Genomic DNA, 15,000 nt, shown 5'->3' with positions numbered 1-15,000 from the left:
GTTTATGTATCATTTATTGGAAGGAGTCTCCAGTGTCGGAGGTCAGATCGGTTGTGTAGCTTCTTTCATGGTAATAAAATGGCCACCAAAACTGTCCAACTTGTAAAATGTGATGTTTATACATGCTAACATGGAACCTCCATGGGTGCATCTCGGTCTGCTTGCTGCCTCACTAGGTGCAAGCTACTTACTTTGGGAGATGAAGTTTCCAGTAAAGAACATCAGTGATCCCGAGTTCCTGTGGTGCGAAGTGAACTGGATTTGAGACAGAACTTAAAGTGACGAATGAACTGAAGATCTGCTTTCTACCTTTACTCATTGACACTGGACGACATGGTGGATTCTGGGTCAAAGGTCACTACACACACTCTTCGACCCTTTTGCAAAAAAATCTGGCCGAGCTTCACACGGTGACAAGCGGAAACAAGCCACTGAGAAATCACAAGCCGGCTAAACGAGATGCTAACAACGTAGGCATTCATTCATTTCCTACATATGTGTAATTCCTGTGACGCCAATGATTATTCATTCAAATTGCACAGAGCGTGCGCTCTGACAGTTCTTACAACTTTTTAGCTCTTGTCTGCGTTAGTTTCCGGTTACTGTTCAGTCGAAAAACTAAAACTGATGTTTCTTCTTATCCTGTCATACATAACCTTCTGTTAAATGTGTATAAAGACATTATGGATAAAATAACGGGTGAAAGGAAGTAGAACTGATGGCTGATACCTTTGCTGATCGTTTACAGCTCGTGCAGTTAGCTTGCTTTGCTAATGGAGCTAGCATGAAGCGGAGCACATAACCTGGAAATCAAACCTGAATACTCACTCTCTCACTCATTTTCTACCGCTTATCCGAACTACCTCGGGTCACGGGGAGCCTGTGCCTATCTCAGGCGTCATCGGGCATCAAGGCAGGATACACCCTGGACGGAGTGCCAACCCATCACAGGGCACACACACACTCTCATTCACTCACACATTCGCACACTACGGACAATTTTCCAGAGATGCCAATCAACCTACCATGCATGTCTTTGGACCGGGGGAGGAAACCGGAGTACCCAGAGGAAACCACCGAGGCACAGGGAGAACATGCAAACTCCACACACACAAGGCGGAGGCGGGACTCGAACCCCAAACCCTGGAGGTGTGAGGCGAATGTGCTAACCACTAAGCCACCGTGCCCCCAAACCTGAATACATTTAAAAAAAAAAAATTATATAGTGGTCTGTAGGCTGTGCATTATGACTATTAGCACCACTTATTAGAATGATTTAATACGATAATGTTGACCAGGCCTCGCTCACTAGCATCAACGGCAGTAGAGAGCAGAGGATTAGAGCAAGAAGGAAGCAACATACTGCAGTCAGAGGATCAGGAAACACTGAGACTCTCACCTAGAAATAATTCATCACATCATCATTTATTTAAAATCATTTTCAAACATTTATGTTGATAGCTTAATAAAAGATAAAACCCAATCTGATCATACAGCAGCAGGGCTGGAAACTGGAATAGAGACAAATTTCACCAACAAACTGCATCTCAAGCTTCTTCATCAGAACTGGACCGGACACAGCAGTTACACACACTGTCACAATCACTACGATCATCCACACTGTGGGGTTTTTCCCTGTGTGTGTCTCCATGAGCTACAATGCTGAACTCACTCACTAACTCAAAAACACACTAAATTATAAAGAAAAACAAATAAATACACAAATGAATAAAGAACTACTTGTTGTCCATATCATGATGTGCAAATTATACATTGAGCTGGGAAAAAGTTAAACGGTAAAGTATATAAATATATAATAATGTAATAATAAATTATAAAAAAGTGATATATTTTTTATAACATTGCTCTTGTTATAGATAGCGGTAGTAAAATATTACTAATAACTAGTAACTAATAATTATTTATTTAAAATAATTATTTTTATGTATTCTTTTGACTTGCACAGTATGTATAATAATAATAATAATAATAATAATAATAATAATAATAATAATAATAATTTTATTGTAAACTGTAAAGTTTAAGACAAAATAAAAAGTAATATAATTAAAAATTATTCCTACTAATAAGTTAATACTATATTTCTTACAAAAAATTAATTTTGAAATATAAAATGGAAAAGTAAAATAATAGTCTTTATTTATAATACTACTATTACTACTACTAATAATTTTATTGTAAACTGTAAAGTTTGAGACATATATAAAAAATTAATTAATTCACTCATCTTCTACCGCTTATCCGAACTACCTCAGGTCACGGGGAGCCTGTGCCTATTTCAGGCGTCATCGGGCATCAAGGCAGGATACACCCTGGACGGAGTGCCAACCCATCGCAGGGCGCACACACACTCTCATTCACTCACGTACTACGGACAATTTTCCAGAGATGCCAATCAACCTACCATGCATGTCTTTGGACCGAGGGAGGAAACCAGAGTACCCGGAGGAAACCCCTGAGGAACGGGGAGAACATGCAAACTCCACACACACAAGGCGGAGGCGGGAATCGAACCCTGACCCTGGAGGTGTGAGGCGAACGTGCTAACCACTAAGCCACCGTGACCCCCTTATATCAAAAATTATTATAATTAAAAATAATAATATTATTAATAATATTATTTATATAATAATAATAATAATAATAATAATAATAATAATAATAATAATAATAATAATAAAGTTGCTTATTGAATTTGTTATAATTTTATCATAGTGGATACAGTTTGAGAAAAAATAAGAAGGTATAAAGTACAATAATATAAAAGAACAAAGAAAAAAGAAAATAATAATAAATACAAATTATATATCATTATTATTATTATCATTATTATCAATACTATTATCATTATTATTATTATTATTATTGTTGTTGTTGTTATTATCATTATCATTATCATTATCATTATTATTATTATTATTATTATTATTATAATGATCATATAATAATAATAATAATAATAATAATAATAATAATAATAATACTAATAATAATAATAATTATTATTATTATTATTATTATTATTATATCCTCTGCCCTGAAGTGACTCCGTGGGCGGAGCCTGTGGTTTAGTGGGCGGGGCTTTACGGGGGTTCCACCAGTGATCACGTGACCGCAATGGCCGCTGATGTGCTCTGTGGCTCCGAGCTCGCGCTCCGCTCCGGTCGGATGCAGCACCGGGATCATCACCGCTCCTGATCTGATGACACAGCGCGTGCGTTCGAGCCTCAGGGTGACATTACGGGGACATTCCGCACTTTGTTCGACACGACAGTTTAATAACATAAAGGGGCGGAAAAGAGAAGAAAAATAAAGAGCTTTGTGACAGAAAACTTGGGAGAGAGAGACAAGACACGGCGGGGGGAGGAGACTGGGCGGGGCCGGATCAGAAGGGGCGGAGCCAACAGGTGGGTGATATTGTACCTTTTAATTACAATACAGTATGACTCACTCACACACTCACATACACACATGCTCACTCACACTCTCACACTCACTCACTCACACACACACAAACACACTCACATACACACACACACTCTCACGCATGCACACACACACACACACACACTTTCACTCACACTCACACTCACACTCACTCTCTCTCACACATACACATACACACACACACACACACACACACACAAGTCTTATCTTGTTAAAGCAATGATGGAGAATCCCTCTTCCGTTTTGTTTGTTCTCTAATCTTCCCCAGTGCTTTGTGTTGTTTTGTGTAATAGTTTAAACAGCAGGTTTGTCAGGTATTGTTAGGAGGTACGTTGCATAGCTGTGTGCACACAGAAGATCAGGCTCAGGGTTGCCAGATTTTGCACGATACCGTGTGAAAAGAAAGAAGCTTTACGGATATCTTTGTGATGAACATTATGGAAGAAATAGCACATGGTTTGTTCTCTCTCTTAAAGAAATCAAACCCTGCCACCGAAAGCCACCTGAATGAGTTTGGTGCTGATGTCAGTTTTGGATTTTGTTGTCCTGGCTGTTAACCAGTAAAAAACGAGCCTCGGTGATGGTGTTGAATGACCTGCACCATCATGAGCTTGAGCTTAAGGTTCAGGATAGAAGCTCAGCAGTTAAAGCGAAGTTCCCTCGAGCCTGATGGCGCTCATAGGAAGCGGAATGAGTGCATCATTGGAAGGTTGCTTCCTCAAAACACTTCTGCATGTCCTTCTGCGTACGGCGGCTTCACTCCCTCTCGAGACGTCTGAGATTTGCTGACCGGCGTGAAGAGTAAAACAGTGAAGAAACACTTTTCCTTGATGACATGTCCATGAAACAAACTGAAAATACAGAAAATCAGCTAATACGTGCATTACGCACGCACACACACACACACACACACACAATCTGATAAGTGTGAGGTGAATGGAAAGTTTTTGAAATGTCAAACAAGTGTTGAGCAAATGTGTTGATTTGTGTGCGTGTGTGTGAGTTTTAACTTCTTGTTCTAGTCACCAGAAAGTTGTGAGTCTTTCAGCAGGTGTGTGTGTTTGTGTGCAATGACCCAGATTCAGTTCACATGAACACATAGATGTGTGTAGTTGTGTGGTTGCGTATGTGTGTAGTTGAGTATGTATGTAGTTGCGTGTGTGTAGATGTGTGGTTTGGTGTAGATGTGTGTTTGTGTGTAGATGTGTGGTTGTGTGTGTGTAGATGTGTGGTTGTGTGTGTAGATGTGTGGTTGTGTGTGTAGATGTGTGGTTTTGTGTGTGTGTGGTTGTGTGTGTAGATGTGTGGTTGTGTGTGTAGATGTGTGGTTTTGTGTGTGTGTGTGGTTGTGTGTGTGTGTGGTTGTGTGTGTGTAGATGTGTGGCTGTGTGTGTGTGTATATGTGTGGTTGTTGTGTGTAGATGTGTGGTTGTGTGTGTGTGTAGATGTGTGGTTGTTGTGTGTGTAGATATGTGGTTGTGTGTGTAGATGTGTGGTTGTGTGTGTGTGTAGATGTGTGGTTGTGTGTGTGTGTAGATGTGTGTTTGTGTATGTGTGTAGATGTGTGTTTGTGTAGATGTGTGGCTGTGTGTGTGTGTAGATGTGTGGTTGTGTATGTGTGTAGATGTGTGGTTGTGTAGATATGTGGCTGTGTGGTTGTGTATGTGTGTAGTTGTGTATGTGTGTAGTTGTGTGGCTGAGTGTGTGTGTAGATGTGTGGTTGTGTATGTGTGTAGATGTGTGGTTTTGTGTTGGTGTGTGTATGTGTGTAGATGTGTTGGTGTGTGTTTGTGTATGTGTGTAGATGTGTATCTAAAGGAATGTGTAGAACCTGTGAGTAAATGTTTGTTTGTTTGTTTGTTTGTCGGCTGGGTGATGAACAGTATAGAGGCCAGTGGAGTGGAGACTCGCTGCAAAGTGCCGTGTAAATCTGCTAATATGCAGCGAGTGTCACTGCGCTCACCTCACACGTGATTTACAGCCTCTCAGCACTCGCTGTTTTTTTTTCTAACTGCTGTTCCTGCGATATTAGAACGTCAGACCAACAATCCATCAGTGCTCTGAAAGCAGCGTCTGTGCAGAAGCTCCGCAGGCACAAGCGTGACACGGAGGACTCACTCTGTCCCCCAATCCAGGAAGGGCTAATTGTGTAATCAGGGAAAGCCTGGGCATGAGGGACGTCCCGGGAAGCCTTCAGATACTCCACAGTGCGTTAGATCCCATCTAGAACCGCTCTAGAACCGTGCACATGACTGATGACCACTTCATAACGAAACCGTCAGAATTTGCATGTTAAATGTGTGTGTGTGCATATGCGTGTGTGTGTGTGTGTGTGTGTGTGTGCGTGTGTGTGTGTGCATATGCGTGTGTGTGCGTGTGTGCATATGTGTGTGCATGTGTGCATGCGTGCATGTGTGTGTGCATGTGTGTGTGCATGTTTGTGTGTGTGTGTTTGTGCATGTGTGTGCATGTGTGTGTGCATGTGTACGTGTGCATGTGTGTGTGCATATGCGTGTGTGCGCATATGTGTGTGTTTGTGCGTGTGTGTGTGCGTGTGCATATGTGTGTGTGTTTGTGCGTGTGTGTGTGTGTGCATATGTGTGTGTGTTTGTGCGTGTGTGTGTGTGTGTTTGTGCGTGTGTGTGTGCGTTTGTGTGTGTGTGTGTGTGCGTGTGTGTTTGTGCATGTGTGTGTGTGTGCGTTTGTGCATTAGTGTGCATGCGTGCGCGATTTTTAAGAGCTATACATCAGGATGTTACTTCAGCTGGACTGATTTGAGGTTGTGTTTCATTTCCACAGTTATTTGTTTTGGTTCAGATCACAGATTTGTTTTGTGTTTTAATCTGTAATAAATTCCACACACAGTTTTAGCCCTGACGTGTTCTCTGTCTCTGCTGGTGTGAAGAAGACTTTTAGATGTTTCTTGTGACTCAGGAAATCCTGACGTACAGGCCCAGGCTCAGACAGGAAGTGGTGCCATTCGTTGGCACTAGAACAGGAAGTACCTCCAAGGAGATGTTGTGTTAAAAAGAGCCGGTTTCGTCTGTCTGAACAGAGACTTCCGCCTTTCCTCTCTCACTGATCGTGTGTGTGTGTGTGTGTGTGTGTGTTGGGGGGTGGTAATAACTGTGTTTAATACAATACTATGCAATGATTTTTGCTCATTCTATGGAAGGATGGCAATATTTTTGGTGTAGGCGCGTGTGTGTGTGTGTGTGTGTGTGTGTGTGTGTGTGTGTGTTGGTTTCTGCTTCCATTTCGTCACCTTTCTCCCAGTTTGCTCATATATCTAATGTGATCAACACACACCACACACACAATCCTGAAAGCATGGAAAATTCTCCACTCTGTGCTGTTTACAGAAACCTGGTTTGACTGCTTACTCTGGCACACAGGGGTGTGTGAATTACGCCAACTTAAAAGTAGGTGGCGTGTGTGTGGGGTGTGTGTGTGTGGGGTGTGTGTGTGGGGTGTGTGTGTGTGTGTGTGTGTGGGGTGTGTGTGTGTTCACATTAGATATATGAGCAAAGTGGGGGAAAAAGGTGACGAAATGGAAGCAGAAACCTGCACACACACACACACACACACGCGCACACACATGCACTCACACACACACACACCTTTTCCTTATCACACACCAGTTCCATGATGTTAATTGTTGGACATTTACTTTAAATACATCTTAAAAACTTTAGCATTAAGAGTAATTTTTTTTCACTTTCAACACAGTAAAGGAGGCGTGGCCTCTGTATCTGTCAATCTTGGTCAAGGAGGCGTGGCCTCTGTATCTGTCAGTCTTCGTAAAAGAGGCGTGGCCTCTGTATCTGTCAGTCTTTGTAAAAGAGGCGTGGCCTTTGCATCTGTCAGTCTTTGTAAAAGAGGCGTGGCCTCTGTATCTGTCAGTCTTTGTAAAGGAGGTGTGGCCTCTGTATCTGTCATTCTATGTAAATGAGGTGTGGCCTCTGTATCTGTCATTCTATGTAAAGAAGGCGTGGCCTCTGTATCTGTCATTCTATGTAAAGAAGGCGTGGCCTCTGTATCTGTCATTCTATGTAAAGAAGGCGTGACATCTGTATCTGTCATTCTATATAAAGAAGGTGTGGCTTCTGTATCTGTCATTTTATATAAAGAAGGCGTGACATCTGTATCTGTCAGTCTATATAAAGGAGGCGTGGCCTCTGTATCTGTCATTTTATATAAAGAAGGCGTGACATCTGTATCTGTCATTCTATATAAAGGAGGTGTGGCTTCTGTATCTGTCATTTTATATAAAGAAGGCGTGACATCTGTATCTGTCAGTCTATATAAAGGAGGCGTGGCCTCTGTATCTGTCATTTTATATAAAGAAGGCGTGACATCTGTATCTGTCAGTCTATATAAAGGAGGCGTGGCCTCTGTATCTGTCATTTTATATAAAGAAGGCGTGACATCTGTATCTGTCAGTCTATATAAAGGAGGCGTGGCCTCTGTATCTGTCATTTTATATAAAGAAGGCGTGACATCTGTATCTGTCAGTCTATATAAAGGAGGCGTGGCCTCTGTATCTGTCATTTTATATAAAGAAGGCGTGACATCTGTATCTGTCAGTCTATATAAAGGATACAAACATTCCTAACACACCACCTCACAGCTGACATCTCCACATCTCCAAATCTCGTGCTTTTCCCTCGTCAGAGTGAAGCCTCGTGCCGATTTGTCCTGAACAGATGAGTCACACAGCTTACTGTTGAGGGAAGTATGACGTGTGTGTGCGTGTGTGTTACATCTATTCATCCAGGCTGTGCGTGTCAGGAGCTTTGTGTAAAAGCCTCCATGTGACTGTGGTGGAGACGTTAAGCTCCAGGGTGTGTGTCAGTTTGTTCATAGCCGTTTGCAGAAGTGAAAATAAATCAACATTTCTTAAAGGCGCTTTCTATGAGAGACGAATCCATCAGCTGTTTCGTTTCTTTGTGTTAAACACCAAATCTAAATATCACCGAAACCAGTGTTATAATGCGGAACTGCTGCGGTGGCAAAACTGGCAGTAAAACTGCTGAAGTAGCTCAGACATCCTTTATTGTCACCGTCCATCTACTTCATAATGTTTCTAATGTTCCTAGTTTTCTGTAAGGAGATGTTTATGTAACACGTGGAAGGAGTCTCCAGTGTCCAAGGTGAAGCTGTGACTATTTACGTTAACGTTAAAGGTAACTATAAACGGATAAAAAGTATTACGTGTCATCGAAGTTTGTTATTCGTCACAACGCTGCATCGCTGATTTATTTTCCTGCCCGTTCAGTCCCCGGAGTGTTTTTTATGTTTTCGAGATTATTGTGAAACTCTCGCAAGCGTTTACCTGAAACGATTCTGTCAGCCATGTTTTTTTAGTTTTAGCTGTAAATCAGATCATTTCAGTCGAGTGCTCACATCTGGAAGCTTTAACAGAGCGCAGATTAAATCCGCGTCAGTGGAGGCGCACGGCGGCGATGGCAGAATGGCCGGGAAAATTTGTTGAGAATAACCGGATTAGCTCGGGCTTGCTGAGAAAGCCCGGCGGAGTCGCTGCGGTTATTAACGAGAGCGGCGGTGAAACAGCAGATTCACGCAGATTAGAAGAAGCAGATGTGGAAGAGTCTCGCTGAGCGTTTTGGCTGGAGGACGACTTCTGCTTTTGATCAGCAGCTTGCGAGTCATCTGGGATTTTTAACGGGACTAAAATCAAATGTTACAGTAAAAGTGATGAAGAGCAGACTGCAGTGAGGAGGAAGAGTGACGGCGACGATGCGACGGGGCGGAGGAAATGGCTCCATTATGCCGTTCGAAATCCTATTGAAACGTTTGTTGACAAGTAGCTTGGCAGCAATTTGAGCTTTAATATTTCGGCCCCGCCCACATTTCTGCTATTCCCGCCTCCTGCAAATATTGTTTAACAGACCACACTTCCTGTAGTCTGTTTATTAACGTGACAGGATGCACATAGTCTTTACATCACTTCCTGTCACCTGCTGTCTGATGTATGAGCGAACGCTCATGTGTTAGACGGAGATCCGGTAGCAGGATCAGCTGTCAGATGATTTCACATTCTTTTCATCTCTGAATTTGAAATGGCAGTGAGATACACACACACACACACACACACACACACACACACACACACACATGGAGAGTCCTGCTGTGTCTCTGGAGGCTGTTTGGGACAGAACGATTGATTGGTGTGGAGTGTGTTGGGTCAGTGGTTCGATAGCGGTGTGTTAAACAGACGAGGTGTGTGTGTGGGTGTGTGTGGGTGTGTGTGTTTGACATTAACTGCCAAACTGCTTTCCTGTTTGGTGTTTGTTATAAATAGGCCCTCGTATGTTTATTGAGGCGTGGCCTATCTATCTGTCACAATAAAAAAGGCGTGGCCTTTAGTTATGGCCCTTTGAATATGGCGTTAGTCTGTCAATCCCAGTGAAGGGGGTGTGGCTTCTGTGTCTGTAGCTTGAAAAGAAAGAAGGCGTGGCCTATATACATGTCAGTCCCAGTAAAGGGGGCGTGGTTTCCGTTTTGAAAAAATAAGACTTTCTGTATCATTAATATTACTGAGGTATACAAAATACAGACAAAAGGAACAAGTGATTGTGGCAACACTCATAACCAATCAGCTCTAAGCAGTGCTTCAAGCCCCGCCCCTAAACCATTCGTTTCTGTTGGTTCTGATATTAAGCTTTGGTCGATACCAAACAAACATTTAACTGAAAGCTTTGGCACTGTGTTGATGCCTGATGTGGGAAAATTACACGTCAAGTTGACTAGTAGCAAAAGTTTTGGCACCCTGCATTATACAGAAAAGCTTCCAGATACATCAACAAAATGTTTGTGTATGTACTGAAATGTAAGCTTAATAAACGGACATCGCTGCTTGTTTAAAAACAGAAACAACAAGCCATATACGGTACGTAAGCCTCGAACAATGAGTACATTTAGTATCTGCCAGAGTTCGATTACTAAAACAGACGTGGCGTAAGAGATCAGATTGCTGATGTGAGCTCCTGCATCTCCTCACCACAGGGTGGTCCTACGTGGATGGGTGAGGACGAAGGGTTAAAGGATGATGACCTCTGACCTCCATCAGGTCATCCATTAGGCACTGAAGTCTGCATGTCAGTTTCCACCCTGCTGTGATCATTTGTCTTCCTCTGCCGGGGTTGTCTTTTATGTCCCCCTGCTGCTCCGCGTCGCTCAAACCTGGAGCAGCAACTCGGTTTACATTCATGAAGTGAACTCGTACAGCGAAAACTGCATCATGTTTTTCCTCTTCTAGGGAAATAACTCTTAATCAGTTCCTCCAGGATTTCATGATTTTGCGATTGCAGAAACTTACGCAACATCAAACAAACGCCGTGATACTCAGAGGAATGTGGTTTTCTTTCATAATGATGCAGATTTTCCACACATTTTGAATAAAGAGCAGCAGCAAAGAGCTTCAGATTTCTTACTAGAAACCAGAAAACCTGAAAGATCTGATTGAACAAGAGTGTGTGAGAGGCTTCTGTTCACTGGTCAGGACTCGGAGCTTTGATCCTGAAGTGTGTGTGTGTGTGTGTGTGTGTGTGTGTGTGTGTTGTGTATTTGTGTGTATGGTGTGTAAGCTGATACTGTTCCAGTATATTCCTTAAGAACACTACTACAGCTTCTACTTTTCACACACTCTCTGTTTCTCTCTCTCTCTCTCTCTTTCTCTCTCTCACACACACACACACACACACACACATCTGACGAACTTTAAGCTTCACCGATTTTCTCTCAGCATTTTTTTTAAACCTCTTTTCTTTCAGCTCTTCTGCTTCTCTGAAGCTCAGTCGATTATTCAGGTGGATTAAGTCTCAGTGATTTCCTGAACCCCCTTCCCCCCCTCCTCCACACCCCATCCCCTCATCTATCCGTCCGTCAGTCCATCCGTCTCGAGCTTGTCATATTTCAGGGCACGTTTATTGGCAGGCGCTGTCCAAAAGTGGGTCATCATTGATGATGTGACACACACACCGCCTCGGTATCAGTATGGAGAGCCTCGTTTACCTCAGAACAAAAGAACAAACAGAACAGAACAAAAACAGCAATAAACTGACTGAGGAGAACTTCTGCACTGACGCATTAACACAAAAGTTCTAAACAAATACAAATGAAAGGTTTTCTGATTAACGTCCAGAACAACACTTAGTTCATGATGCTGTATTCTGCTTTTACGGATATTCTGCGTCTGATTTGATATCAAACAGCCGAGGAATAAAACGCTGAGGCTCTGTGTCACGAGGTTTCAGGACAAAAATGGTGACGAGGTCAAATGTTGCAGCAGAGGATTCCTTTCTAGCAGCATTTAAAGGTGGGGTCTCCGTTGTTTGAGAAATGCTTCAGAAAACTGCGTCGGGCCGACAAACAAAACAAATACAAAACTAAAGTGTAACCAATGAGCAGAAAGGGGCGTGTCTTGTCAGTATGGGCGGAGAGAGTGTTCAGTGCGCATGTGTGACATTAGCAGAAAGCGGTTTTAACATTGACATGGAGGATAAAAACAAAGAAAGAAAGAGAAGAAAGACTTACGATAAGGTAAGAAGTAGGACGTGTTAATATAGGATCAGCTTTCCAGCGCTGGAGAGAACTGAAGGAGCAGGAAGTTGGTCACATATTCACAGATTGGAGTTTCCTGAGTCAATAACTCCTGAGCTAAACACTGATACTACACAAATAACACCTCTTTTCTATCGTAGTAATGTAGAGACGCAGCTACAACCGTGTTTTGTGTAGTAACAGTGTTTAGCTCAGGAGTTATTGACTCGGGAAACTCCAATCTGTGAATATGTGACCAACTTTACTTAAGACGCCGAGGCGCTTTTTTCCTTCTCGATAGGTGAGTAACGTTGGTTTTGTTTTGTTACACAGAACTAATATATGCCTTTGTCCTTTACATGATTATGCTTGTGTGTCATTTTTGCTTGTTTGTTTATCTGCAATCGTATTGTTCTTCACTTCAGCTATGATAAAGACACATTTCTTTCCTTTAGTTGCCTGGGTTACGTATGTATGTGTGGGCGGAGCTATCGATACAGGTTTTAGTGTTGAAGAGAAATCTGAGCTGCTTTTTAGATGAACAAACACTCAGAGCTTCTCAGAGAGCAGAAATGGGTTTGATATCAACGTTTACTCTGAACATACAAACATCTGTGTGGAGAAAAATTACTGTTTCTATCAATCTATCACCTGTAGTGTTGTAGAGAAAAACAGAAATAGTGATGAAACTTTACAAAGTAGACAAACAGGAAATTGTAGCTGTAGCTCGAAATGTAAGGAATCTATTCAGGAAAATAAAACGCCGGCTCAGATTAACGCTCTCCTTGTACTACGCTCTTGTTTCTATGGTAACAGCTAGTCATTGTTGAGGTGCTAAAGTTTTCTGAAAGTAGATTTCGGGTTCAGGTTCATGGAAGGAGGCTTTAGGAGCTTCAGGACATCATCATCTTGTCATCCTCTCACCTGTTAAAGCATCACGTCAGTGTTAATTGTACAGGAAGTGCAGTAGAGCCGACGATGTCTAACCTCGCCCATCTCTCTCTCTCTCTCTCTCTCTCTCTCTCTCTCTCTCTCTCCGCAGACGCTCCTTCGATCCTTCATGGAGGATTAATTCCTGACCTGGATTACTGGCTGTGTTTCAGTAGAAAACTGACTAAAGGTAAATATTGGTGGAGATGCTGAGACAAGAAGTGGCTTAGTGGCAGAGGAGAGCTGAGGTGTGTGTGTGTGTGTGTGTGTGTGTGTGTGTGTGTGCTGTCTGGCTTCACCACATCATCACCATCATCATCATCAGCAGCTTCTAGTCTATTTATTTTTCCTGCTGATTAAGATTTTTAAATGTAATCAAATGTAACCAATAATTTTAATTATAGGCCTTTTTTTTGTCTCATAAGAATTATTTATTTGTTTTTTATTATTCAGTTGTAAACATGCTGAATGAATGCAAATTGTTTCCAGGAAGCCTGTCACTGTTCCTCATAAATAAAGAGCAAAGTGAGATACAAACACATACACACACATACACACACACGCACATGCACACACACACACACACAATTTCCAGTTGTGTTTGATTAAGACCTGCTTGAGATGAAATAATAAACATGTGCTTGTATCTACACACCAAATCCCCCATGGCCAGGCGCAGAGAGAAAGAAATCAAACACACACACTAACTCTTCCTCTAACACACACACACACACACATACATACTCACAAATACATACACACACAAATACGTACACACATACACATATACTAACTCTTCATCTAACAGACACACACACATATATACAGGCACTTTTACACACACACACAAACTCATCATCTATCACACACACACACACACACACACACACACACACACACACACACTTCTGGAGGTGTCTGAGAGGAGTCCAGGGTTTAGAGGGGACACAAGTTCAGTGGACAGGTTGGGGTTACTATTACTGTTGTTCTAAAGCAGCTGAACAGGTTGTTTTAATAATCCACTGGTAGTGAGATCTCACTGTCACGTCTCATATCTTATTTCTCATATCTCACTTATCACATCTCACTTATAATATCTCACTTATCTCATCTCACTTATCACATCTCATCTCACATCTCACTTATAATATCTCACTTATAATATCTCACTTATCACATCTCATCTCACATCTCACTTATCACATCTCATCTCACATCTCACTTATATCATCTCACTTATCTCATCTCACTTATCTCATCTCACTTATCACATCTCACTTATCACATCTCATCTCATATCTCTATCACATCTCACTTATCTCATCTCACATCTCACTTATCACATCTCACTTATCACATCTCACTTATCTCATATCACATCTCACTTATCACATCTCACTTCTCACATCTCACTTATCTCATCTCATATCTCACTTATCACATCTCATCTCATCTCATTTCTCATCTCACATCTCACTTATCACATCTCACTTATCACATCTCACTTATCACATCTCACATCTCACTTATCACATCTCATATCTCACTTATCACACCTCATCTCATATCTCACTTATCTCATCTCACATCTCACTTATCACATCTCACTTATCACATCTCACTTATCACATCTCACTTATCTCATATCACATCTCACTTATCACATCTCACTTATCACATCTCACTTATCACATCTCACTTATCTCATATCACATCTCATTTATCACATCTCACTTATCACATCTCATCTCATATCTCACTTATCACATCTCATCTCATATCTCACTTATCACATCTCATCTCATATCTCATTTATCACATCTCACATCTCAGTCAGTCTCTATGTGTAACCTCATGTTCACATTTTATATTAATCCCATCACATTGAAATCCAGAGACAAAATAAATCCTGTGTCTGTGTCCAAACCTTTACAATCTGCACCGTGACCCTGCGCTGCTCCACGACTCTCTCTCTCTCTCTTTCTCTGTCTGTATCTCTCTCTCTGTCTGTATATTTCTCTCTCTCTCTTGCTCTCT

General features: G+C 41.7%; 2 protein-coding genes across 2 annotated transcripts in view; both read left to right on the top strand.

The window, feature by feature from the left end:
* The window catches only part of rpl23 (ribosomal protein L23), a 279,577-nt gene that overhangs the window by 107,470 nt on the left and 157,107 nt on the right, over nucleotides 1–15,000 (top strand). The window lies entirely within an intron of this gene.
* rarab (retinoic acid receptor, alpha b) overlaps nucleotides 3,126–15,000 on the top strand; it is a 72,448-nt gene continuing 60,573 nt past the window's right edge. Inside the window, exons 1-2 of the mRNA XM_060891881.1 lie at nucleotides 3,126–3,428; nucleotides 13,076–13,153. The gene's annotated coding sequence lies outside the window, so the exon portion shown is untranslated. The remainder of the gene's footprint in view (nucleotides 3,429–13,075; nucleotides 13,154–15,000) is intronic.

Source organism: Tachysurus vachellii, chromosome 18, assembly GCF_030014155.1.
Source record: "Tachysurus vachellii isolate PV-2020 chromosome 18, HZAU_Pvac_v1, whole genome shotgun sequence".
NCBI classification, from domain to species: Eukaryota; Metazoa; Chordata; class Actinopteri; order Siluriformes; family Bagridae; genus Tachysurus; species Tachysurus vachellii.
Note: the sequence above shows the minus strand (reverse complement) of the source record. Positions and strands in the feature narration are given on the sequence as shown.